Source organism: Triticum aestivum, chromosome 3B, assembly GCF_018294505.1.
Source record: "Triticum aestivum cultivar Chinese Spring chromosome 3B, IWGSC CS RefSeq v2.1, whole genome shotgun sequence".
Taxonomy (NCBI): Eukaryota; Viridiplantae; Streptophyta; class Magnoliopsida; order Poales; family Poaceae; genus Triticum; species Triticum aestivum.
This window is the reverse complement of record NC_057801.1, coordinates 45,058,202-45,070,015: the sequence shown is the minus strand read 5'-3', so window position 1 is coordinate 45,070,015 and position 11,814 is coordinate 45,058,202. Positions and strand designations below refer to the sequence as shown.

At 43.7% G+C, this 11,814-nt stretch overlaps 1 long non-coding RNA gene across 9 annotated transcripts; it reads left to right on the top strand.

Moving 5' to 3' along the window:
- The first annotated feature begins 4,185 nt into the window (after positions 1–4,185).
- Positions 4,186–11,559, top strand: LOC123068478 (uncharacterized). 9 transcript variants are annotated; one of them, XR_006431772.1, is made up of 12 exons: positions 4,186–4,438; positions 4,663–5,147; positions 5,223–5,373; positions 5,906–6,402; positions 6,475–6,610; positions 7,135–7,220; positions 7,308–7,406; positions 8,641–8,973; positions 9,105–9,251; positions 9,410–9,569; positions 9,914–10,024; positions 10,566–11,559. It is a non-coding gene; the product is annotated as an uncharacterized lncRNA (long non-coding RNA). The 9 variants fall into 9 exon arrangements; XR_006431776.1 differs by having other exon boundaries at positions 4,663–4,946; positions 5,078–5,147; positions 9,105–10,024; XR_006431775.1 differs by lacking the exon at positions 9,410–9,569.
- The last annotated feature ends 255 nt before the right edge of the window (positions 11,560–11,814 follow it).

Genomic DNA, 11,814 nt, shown 5'->3' with positions numbered 1-11,814 from the left:
CCAGCCGTCGGGCCCCGGCCCCCGCCCCCCAGTCGCCTCCCGCTTCAGGCCTCCTCGAGCCGCCGCGCCAGAGGCCAGGCAGGCCAGAGGCAGCCGCGCCGCCGCCCTGAGCTCCCCGCAGGTATGCTTTCCTTTCTTTCTTTTTGTTTTTTTTCCTTTTTGATTCATTGTTGGCACTCACAATTTATTGTTTGTTGTATTGTGTAGATGGAGGTGAACAACAACGTTTTATTCGGTGTTTTAATAATAACTAGAATGATTATTGTTGTAATAATTTGCTCAAACATTGTTATAATAATTTGAATGATTATTGTTTTATTCGGTGTTGTAATAATAACTAGAATGATTATTGTTTTATGTCAATTGTGATGGAATTTGTGATATGCCATATAATGAAATGTGATGAAATGTGTGCTATATGAAATGACAGTTTTAAAGGTTGGGGTTGAGGCAAAGACTAGAACCCTCAAATTCAACCCTTAAAGCAGTTTACGGGTTGGGTTTGAGGGTTCTAGTCTTTGCCCCTGTTTTTCAACCCTTAAAAGTGTCAAAAATTGGCACTTCTCAACCCTTAAACTGCTATAAGGGTTTGAGGGTTTGAGGGTTCTACTAGTAATGCTCTAAGGGTGGTTCTGTGCTGTCTCCGGTGCTGGTGTGGAGCGGCAGAGAGGGATAGGAGTGGTGGCGGCTGAGGGAATGGGAGAGAATGGGAATTAGGGTTAGGTGGGAGTGGACCATGGAGTTAAATGGGCTGGCTCAAAAAAATTGCCACCCGCACGTCGACGACTTAAAATTTTGCACCTCCGCACGCTCTTGGACTTTGCCTTTTTTTTGGTTGGCTGATCAACTTCATCTTCCCACGCGCGCTCTCCTCTTTTTTATTTTCTCTACAACATTTGACTGACATGTGGGCCAAACAAGGGGGCACACATTGACACATCAACAGGAGCTGTCCGTGATTGTCCGGATGGTGGATAAAGAAAAAAAAAGCTAGGCCCTGCTAGGCCTATCTGGTCGATCTATGACAGTTCACGTGACAGTCCCTCGATGTTCGTCATAAAGGGGCTACCCTTTTGAGGCCCATTTGCATCTACTTAATCGGTGACGGTTTCCATGACGGATCAGAGAGCCGTCACCAGAAATCCGTCATGAATTACCAGGTTTCTTGTAGTGATTGAACCTCCTGTACCATACCATGTAACATGTCCCCCATATACGCGAATATCTAATTTTGTTTTGCATGGTAGATAATTTGATGCGTGAGATGTGCCTCAAATTTCAGATCATTTGGACATATGAATAGCGCTGAGCAAAAAAGTTAAATTTGGTCAGAACAGTAAACGTTTTTACAGACCCCAAATTTATCTTTTTTGCCGAGAGCTACTCAGATGTCCAGATGTTCTGAAATTTGGAGCGGACCTCACGCACCAATAATCTACCATGCAAAATGTTTTTGGAATTTTTTTATTATATGGTTTGAATTTTTTCTTCAGCGTTGGTGCAAATGAATCACTGCTCTCCACCACGTGACCCTTTTCTTTATTATTAATCCGAAAAACTACGGTGCCCAACGTCGGCAGACATGAAGCACCCCCTGCCAAAATGTCTCCTCCCATCCGAAGTTCACTGCTGGACGTTGGGCCTCCACCTTGTCATGCTCCCAGACATCAAACTGTCGAGCTTTCGCGAAGGCTGGTGATGGAGCACTAAATCTGGGCTGAGCCGTTAACGTGTAATAGCGCTTCTGGTTTGGGGAACCTTCCACAGATTCCTAGCCGGTTTTTATCGGTTTTGGGAACCTTCTAGAAGGTTCCTGAATCGGGTTTTCATTTTTTGTTACTTTTTCGTTTTTCTTTTTCTGCTTACGTTTCTTGTTTCTCTCTTTTCTTTATTAGTTTTTTTCTTTTTCCTGTTGTTTCTGTTTGGAAATTTAAAATATTTTTTCAAAGTTCTAAAAAATGTTCTTGTCTTAATTTTTGTTCAAAATTCTAAAAAAGTGTTCAAGTTTGAAAAAAATCTCCAGGAATATCAAAAACAATTCTCATTTTCAAAATTGGTTCAAAATTCTAAAAAAGTTCTTGCTTTTAAATTTTGTTCATAATTTCAAAAAATGTTCGGGTTTCAAAAAATTTCAAGTATTTCAAAAAATATTCCTATTTTCAAATTTGTTCATATTTTCAGAAAAATGTTCATGTTCAAAATATGTTAAGGAATTTCAAAAAATGTTTTCAATTTCAAATGTGTTTCACAATTTTAGATATATGTTCATGTTTAAGAAAATGTTCCCATGTTTCAAATTTTGTTCATATTTCCAAAAAAATATGCAATACAAATTTTGTTTGCATTAAAAAAAATTATGTTTTAACTTTTTTGTTCTGAATTTAAAAAGCGTTCATGTTTTCCATATTTATTGAGAACTTAAAATCTGTTAGTGGTCTCAGAAAATGTTTGGAAATTTGAAAAAAGGTTCACATTTTTAGTAATTTGTTCATTCTTTCAGAATAAATTTTTGAAAAATTAGTTGTGCTTTAGAATACAGTTTGGGATTTGCAGGATTTGTTTGTGTTTAATTTTTAAATCGGGATTACCAAAAATCTTCACTTCTAAAAAAAAGGAATATAAACATGTTTTCAAAATCTCAAAGCTTTCTGTATGGTCTTATAATGTTTTGCACCTTGATGTTCTGCTGCTGCTGTCTAGTGTAGTGGCTAAGGTCTTGCTATGAGTTGACTGTGGTGCGCACCTGGTCGTGGGATCAAATCTCGTCACACTCTATTGTTGTTCAGCCTTTTTTTGTGTCGTGCGATAGGGAACAGATTGGGCCGGCCCGGTCGTGTGTCGCTCCTGTGATGATGCGTTATACATCAACATGGCAATGGGTACCCGCAACCAGCGAACCCGGCGGGTAAAAACCCTATTAGGGTAAGGGTTTCGGACAAATAAATACCCATGGGTTTATAAATGGGAAAAAATTGTACCCATCGGGTAAGCCGGGTATGCGTATGGGAATGCAATACCTATACCCGCGCACCCGCGTACCCGCATACCCATATACTAATTTATTCTAACAGTAGGCTCCATGTGTCATTCACTAAAAGAAAGTAGCCATTGTATCCTAGGCTAACGCAACCGCTAACCTCGACCCAAATCCCCCCCCCTACACATGTGCATAATCTTGTTTAAATGCGTTGATCTTGTTTTGTGAACTGACAGTTTTGTTGATCTTATTGTATAGTCTCCTTTCGTTGATTATTTCAAAGTAGTGGATGCAGAAGTACCTTCAATAAAAGAAAATCAGAGAAAATTGTGTCCGTCTTGTAATTGAAAAAACAGAATAGGTGTGAATGTTCCTCTAAAAGTTCACGTATGGGCTACTCACCCATGTATATAACTGGACATTGTTTAGTGGCATCTATTTCGTGCTTATTGTTATCCATTTCTCAAAGTCAGTATCATGCTTTTTATTCCATCGTGCAACAAATCATCATATATATGTGCCCAAATGATAAAATGTGCTATATATGTAAGTATACATGCTGAAATGTTGGGTATATATGTGAATGTTGAAAAATACATGATGAAGTGTGAATTGGGTAAGTCGATCGAGATGGGTATTATGACCCGCACCTGACCGGGTACGGGTATGTGAACATTTTGAAACCTGAGGTGCGGGTACAGGTACGGGTATGGGCGAGAAATAATGAGATGGGTAAGGGTTTGGGCGGCCATTATCCTCACCCGAACCCGGCGGGTGCCATGTTGACAAATTATATGAGGTCTCTGGAGTTGGAGCTGGGACTTGGTGAAGGTACTCAGGGCTAAATCTAGTCATGGGCAGCCCGGTTGAGTGGTCTGGCCCAAAAATTTCAGGTCGGGCTTGCCAACAGGGCTCGGTCTTGTTTTTTGTACTATTATATTTTCGGGCCAGATCTCTACTCCTAATAGACAACTTGGTGAATAGTTCGCGTGGTTTATTTTTGTTGGTTTATTTTCGTCATCCTCCCATCTCCGTTTTATTTTCGTCATCCTCCCACCTCCGTTAACTCACTATCCTTCTGTGAAATAAACAGGTGCCAAAAAAACCCAACGATCGCTCCCCCTCTCTCTCCCTCCTGCTGCGACCCCTCCTCTCGATCCACCCCCTCCCACTGCGACCTCTCTCTTTCCCTCTTTCTCCCACTCCACCGCCGCCGCCCCGCCTCCCGCTCCGCCGCCGAGAGGCTATCAAGCAGCCGGCATCGATATCCGAGAGGAGTCACCCTTCGCCGCCGCCGAGATCCCGTGCCTCTCTACAGATCCCTCTCGCTCTCCTCTTCGCCCATCCACCCGGATCAAAAGTCGAAACCCGCCGCCCCTATGTCTCTGCTGGTGCTCGACGGAAGACGAGGGCGGCTCCTCCCAGCGATTCCCCGTGGTCCTCGGCGGAGGTGACGGCTAGGTCAGTCCTCTTTCTCTGGCTCACCCAATTTTCCTGGGCCGGCGAGCTAGGGTTAGGGTTACCAGCGAGACGCCGCCGCTCCGTCATGTTGCAGGTGCTGCTATTACCCGCCGTCGGCCCCGTGTGCTTGTGGCCGACCCGTACTGATGATGTTGTTCTGTGGCTGGCCGCCCTGTGTGTTCGTGCTGCTGCTGCTTACTGTCCCCTGTGTTGTGCTCATGCAGCTGCAGCGAAAAGACAATGGGGTGATGCTCACCTTCGCCGAGGAGAAGATGCTCACCTTCTCGCCCCTCCCCCTACCGTGATGTACGTGGATGAATCCGACGGCAACGAGGATGACCTCGTAGGATCCAACCACGGTTGTGCGGAATTTCGCGGGGACGAATCTACCCGGCCTCTCGTCCTATCCGCCGCCGGTAGAGGCATCCATGTACGATGGTGTGAATTTTGGCTGGTTCCATGAGCACTTCGTTCCCTGGGGTGTAGTCTTCGTTGATTCGGGAAAATGGTGGTTGTCTGTTTAGCCATTTCAATCTGCTATTGATCATGCTCATTCTTGTTATATTCAGTTATATTGGAAACACCATCTGATTCAGTTATATTCTTGATCATGCTCATGCTCATCCTTATTCAAATAAGAATACTTCTGTTTGGAGAGCTCGGGCGTCAGCTGTGTGGAAGCACCAGCTGATTTGTAACTGGTCGGAAGGTGAGCTTCTCATACTCGCTGCCGTCGAAGCACGGCACCTCGCCGCCACTTATGTTGCGTGTTGTTGTGTTGTAGGTCCTTGGGGTTGGGTGCGGCAACTCGCGACTCGAAGACATTTCGTGCATGTGCTCCCCTGCGCTTGGTGACCAATACATCTACTCTGTCGTGAACATGTGCTTCGTGTCATACAGGTCGCCGCCAAGGGTGAGCTCATGCAGCGGTATAGGTATAAGGGAGTAAACTGGATCGGCTAATCTTGAGTTCCTCCACCAAGTTATATTACTTCGACAAGAAAAAGTGTAGAAAGACCATATAAAGTACTCTGGTGACTCTCTCAATTGAACTAGAATTTTTTTTAGATGCGTGAAACATGCACAACGATTTGCTCTATTGAGTCTATGTATGTTGAACTAGCACTCGAATTATAGCTCATGCCGGTATGCTAATTTTCTCTTTCTCATATCAGCTCTCCTTCTTTTTGTCCATTTTTCTTCACTACTACCTGAAGGAAACTGTACTGGATAGCAGCCTTTCATATATAGTTACATGTACCGAGTGATTTAGCTTCATTTTAATGATACTGTCAACAACTAACTACTGCTGCGACATATTTGATGCAACCTGTAAAATATTTTTTGTTTAATTTCAGCATATCATTTATATACTGAAGTCTCTTCTGGACATGTTGTCTAATTGCGTCATGTATGTTAGATATTTGTTCTATAATACTTGCCATTGACTATTTTTCTTTTATTTAGGTTATGTGCATTATTGATCAACCAATCTTGAGAGAGAGATGGGTTGGCGTGAATGGGAAGAAAACTACATTGAATGGACAAGAAGTATGCCCTCAACTTTTTCATGGTATGTCTTACTTATTGTTCTTGTGATTTTTCCATCAGTTTCACTTTACATTTCTTCTTTGCTTTTTCATGGCATCGGGATGCCCACTGCCGACGGCGCTGCGTTGCTACCAAAGGGGCACCCTGCCGCGGCCGGGGACTCGCTGCCGTCGAAGCACGACACCTTGCCGTCACGTATGTTGGGTGTTGTGGTGCTGCAGGTCCTTGGGGTTGGGTGCGGCAACTCGAGACTCGAAGACGATCTTCTGTGGTAGGGCGTCGCCGGCGGCGGCGGCACCTGTATAGACCGTCTCGGTGTGACAGAAGAGTTCGGAGTTCACTCCAAGAAAGAATAGCTTTGCATGTACATTTGCTGAAAGACTGATGTGCTGAACTTTCGATGATTTTGATTGGTCTCTAACATAACCTTTCCTCTTTTTGTTGATATGTCCAAAAGAGATCCTTATTTCACCTTTTGTTTATAGGTATTCAACTTGAGGAATTTCATACTTTTGGAGTGGATCTATCAAATATATGTGTGCTCGATGTTGGTGTTTTAATCCGGATCTCTCGCTGAAGGTGCTTGATGTTGGTGTTTGAATACTGCTACCGTACTTCAAGGTCTGTAGCAGCTCTTACAATGGATTCTTTTTAATGATAGTACAATTTATTTTTGTTTAGATTTGGCATTGTTGTTCTGTTCACTTAACCCAGTCTGTAGCAGCAGCTTTTCATGTCGTTTCCTTGCCAACAAATGTCATAATTTATCACGTACGTGTGCAAATGGTTTTGTTGGCTATAGTATGAGTATATGGTTCAGAGAAGTTCGGTCAGATGCAAAGCATGCTTAGCATCTCATAGTCGTAGGCTATTCCTTTTAAAATTGAAGCCATCCAGGTTTTCAATTATGGAGATGATTTGGAAACTCAGCATAGAAAATTATTTACTCTAATGCAGATTACACATATTAAGGCCTTTATTATTTTATATTAAGGTCTCCACTGCAAGCATTAGCTCATCTTTAGCTGCTCATAAGCAGTATCAGTGATATATATATAAGTACACTCTTGCTAAGAATAATCTTTGATATATATATAATTCATTGCCTGGATATAGTTTGCTTTGAATGTTTTTTTGCTCTTTAGTCTATGAAGAATTGCAAGGAGGAGGATAATAGAGCAGCAACCAGAGCTGACAATTGGCCTGTAAATGCAGCAAAGTTCTCCTAGAGGTGTGATGTTGGTGGTGATTTTCTTATCCGGGGATATGGATGTGGCGGGTCTATGGGCACCATGCTGACAATGAGAAGGAGGTGCAGGTAGCGGGGCGCTTGAGGTGAGGTGGCTGCAGGGTCGCTCGAGAAGAACAGGCTCATCAGCACCACCTGGATGCCTTCGTCATCAGCAATGTGGACAAGGTGCAAAAGGGATATCTCCCTTACCTCTTATTCAGTCTGGAAAATTATGCAATGTTTGGTTTGGCAGATTTAACAGTCGCTGGTTTGGAAATTTGTTACCTATAGAAGTATAGGAATAACATGACTAATATTTATTGAATTTATAGAGTTATTGTTTTTTTTTCTACAAAGTCAGTTGTTACATTAGGAAGAACATCGTCTAAAATCTTGACAACATAAAGGAGCATAGAGTTAATAGATTATGAAATCCTGTAGTGCATCAGATGCACCCTTCACTAATTTTTGAACACATTTATATTATCCAGGTTCCGACCTCATTCGCTGTGATGTTTGTCTTTTTTATGTGGGCGAGGAAAACATTTTTAGGAGTGATACTCCCAAACTTTGATTTCTTGGTTGTCGAATCATGATGCTGATTAGATTTTACTTAACCTTAATTAATCTATTTATATTGCGGCTTTGTCTTTTAGCTCATCTTTTAGTTTCTCTTCTCCACTTCACACAAGATTTTATTTTAGGCTACCAAGTACAGTTATACCACTTATACTCTTTCTATCTGATTATGCAAAGCTTGATCTATACTCATTGAACTTTGTTAGATAGTAGTCCCTCCTATTAGTGTGCCTAAATATAATTGTTTCTCTGTGTTTATAGTATCGTAGTCCAGTAGAATGAATGTTCTCGAGTAATTAGAGGTATTTGGATCAAGTGAATGTCTGAATACCACTAAAATCGAAATCATAATTAAAAAATACTGACCTTTTTCTTCAGGGCGTCTGTTCCTCCTCCCATGGTCAGCACCACCACCTACTCTGAATCTCCGATCAGAATAGTATGAACTATTAAATAGGGAACTTAATGCTTATCATTGTTGATGTACATATGTACAACTAACAATGTTTGTGCTGCAACCAGCTTACTTTATTCCTTGCTGAAATTTATCTTGATTTATTTCACATCAGATAGTTCTGAACCTAGATGATCTCAATTAGGGTCACTGTAATTTGTTAAATTATTTTTAGCCGCTCTTCTGAATGAGCGTATACTATGATCTGATTTGTATATCATATTACTGAGGCAGCGCTGAACCATGCTATGGTGAGAACATACGAGAGATAATTGGGGTGTGTGGCTAATTGCTTCATATGCTGCTAATGATATATGTAGACTGCTGATTGCTCCTGATATACAGTGTCGATTGCAGCTGATAGTAGGATTGTACTCAATTTGATAGGTAAAGTGGGATGGTGGGATTGTATAGTGTTCATAAGCCAGTCCGGGCATTGTCCTTCCTCGAATGAATCTGAGACTACTCCTCATATGTTAATCAGTTGCTCCTCCCTAGCTTTGGTTTGGTCTGAACTTCAAAGTTTTCATCCACTCAATGTTGATTCAGTCAAAGATCTCTTGGAAAAATTATTTCGACAAGATTCACTCTATAATGTTGTTATCATTGTCCTCTGGAATATATGGAAGCGCAAAAACTCCAAGGTCTCCCGAGATGTTTGTGAGGAATTGCACATTACTGCTAGCAAGATTGCTGATGATTGATACCATGGTCCAACAGGTATTCACATGAAATTAATAAATGGCACCTTATGGATTGGAGTACTCTACTGTATCACCTATCTAGGAGATTTTAATTTTTTCCTTCTATTATTTTTCTTAATCCCTGTGTACTCATTGGACTTTGTATAGTTCTCAGTTTTATGAAGTGGTTCAGGCTGGCGTAAGCCGCCATACTCCCAGTAAAAAAAGGCTACAAGCTTCGCTTCGGCCTTTCGGAACTGAATATTATGTAGTTTTATTGAGATTATTGATAGTGCTTCTGTACTATCAAAGAAGGTAATAGTCTCTTATGTGTTTCTTTTTGTCCATTTGAATGCACTCCATTTTTTAGTGTATTAATTAACATCAAATCTCCCATTCTTTCTAGAGTACTGATGTATTAGTATTTTCAGCTTAACACATTTAACTTCCTATAGATTTCATGGTTTATGCAGATTAACCGAGCTAAGAATTTTTGTGAAGCTAAAGCTGGTGTTAAGATGAACGCCGCTATGTATATATTTGAAACAGTTAGATACATGCTTGACAGACTATATAGGGGTGATCAAAACCATGCGAAGCATTATGGGACAAGTTTCTCTACCTTAAATAAGTGTTCGTTCTCTCGTGTTTACTATTCATTTAAGGGTCATTAACCCGTGTATTTATTTTCATTGACCAAGTTTTACATTTTTCTTCAGTAGTGTTCATTGTGCAGTTCTAGATTGTTAAGAGAGTAGAGTTTATTGATTTATTACATGGAGAGACCAGTAGTGTCGTAGTGGTCTTGACATAATTGCTAACATTTTCTACTAGGCAAAGTTTAATTGCACTAAATACAAATTAGAACATGCATAGACATTTATCTTCTTTCTACAGAATGGTTAGTGTAAACGTACTTTGAGTTGTACATGATTCTGTATCTCACCATTTTATCTCATATGTTGATGTGGTTGCAGATATGAACTTCAAATTATCCTGCAATGTATTGACTGCTCGGAGCTAACTTGACTATGCCAGTTTTCTTTTATGGCTCAAAGTAGTTAGTGTCCCCCCTTATTATGAGAGAGGTACTACTTCAAACATCTCTTCTTAATGTTTTATGTCATGGCATACAGTATGAGGGAGTGTTAGTTGGCTTGACTTTCGTGGCACTCATTGATAACCTTTCAGTTTAGGAGTTTTTGTGGCCTCTTAATCCATGAGAGTATGCTCATATTGAAGAAGTTAGTCATAATGAGGGGCACCATAAATGTTTGTTATCTGGCACAAATTCCTAATGAATATCACATGTGAACCTTTTACTGTTCTGTTATTCAAATTTCATTGTACTATTCATACAGTAAAATATGAGTGCCATGTCAGAATATGGTTCTCGATCTGAAAGATCATATTCGAAATTGCATGTTCTATGGCAGTGGAGTAATGTTCGTAAATTATATATTGCTTTCAAGTTTGGAGCTGGAATAATATATGTGCTGCATTTAGTTATAGTCTTATAGATATACATGAACATCCATTGTATATTTCTTGCAAGACATGGTAACTACTATTATTTTGATTGTTTCCGTAAACTATTTTGACCTTGATTAAGAAGTAGAAAGTTTTTAGCCTCGTAGGTATATCAAGTGGCACTTGGCTGATCGCTCGCGCTGCCTCCAGGGGGGCGGCTCGGGCGAACCCTAGCCGCCGCCGCCCCCGACCCCCATCCACTTGCTTCCCCCGCCGCCGCCGGAGGAAGCCGGCGAGCGAAGCTCGTCCGGCGGACGGCGGTGGCGGGCTCGCCTCCTTTTCTCCTCGAGGGGGCCTCTGGCTGGCGCGCAGCGGTGCCCCTGGGCGCCATGCGGGGCGGCGGAGTCCGGATGCTGGGGCGGCGGCCCCAGGGGTTCTTGGCGGGGCTGGGCAACCACGGCTGCGTGGGCAGCCTGGGTGGCCGGCCGTGGCTTCCGGTGGCGGCGGATCTGGGGTTCCTGTCCAGATCCGTTTTGCAGGGGTGATTTGGCGCCTCCTACTCCCCGGGGCGGCGGCCTCGGCCGATGGGCGCGGTGCAGCCGGCGGGCTGTGCCGGTGGGCTCTGGTGGGCAGCCTCCCACGGCCGCGCGGGCGGCGTGGGGGCTGCGGACGCTGGCGCAGTGGCGGCTCCTCGCAATCCGTCATGGCTCCATGTAGAAGATCCGCCCCTGCTTCGATCTGTCCCGATCCGTGCTGGTGCCGGTCCTTGGCGGCGGCTTCGGCGTCCCCTATGGCCGGCCTGGCGGACCTGGCGTGCGGGTGAGGTTCCGGGGGAAACCCCTGGCTGGCGCGGCAGCCTCCCCAAAGTCGACGCCTTTGGCGCTGATTCCCTTCCTGAAGGCTTTGGGGTGGATCCTCTCCCTTCCGCCTCCTCCTCGAGCTATGGCGAAAGCTTTTGTTCCCCTGGTCTGGGCGTCGACGGCACCCTGGTGTCGTGCTCCTTCTTGAAGGCGGCGGCTGGGAACAACTCTTGGTGGCGGGGCTGCTGGTGGCGTGGTGGCGGTGCGCTTCGGCCTTCTACTTGGTGCCGCGCCTTGCTTCGCGGGACCAGCGGACGGTTTCTTTGGTGGAGCGGTGCTTCATCCATACATTGATGGCGACGGATCTCGACGGCGTGGCGCAGTGCAGATTCGGAGTTCGATGTGGGAGGATGGACTCGCGCAGGAGGACGACGCTGTCTGGCGTCGTGGTGACGTCGATAGCAGAGAGATCTGGCACGGTAGATGCAACAGTACAGCTCTAAAGATGGACTCGTGGCAGGTGGCTGTGGCGGCTTCATACCCGGCAGGCGTCCTGGTTGAGAAGTGCGCCGGACTGGTAGGTGCCCCATACCAGGCAGGCGTCCTGG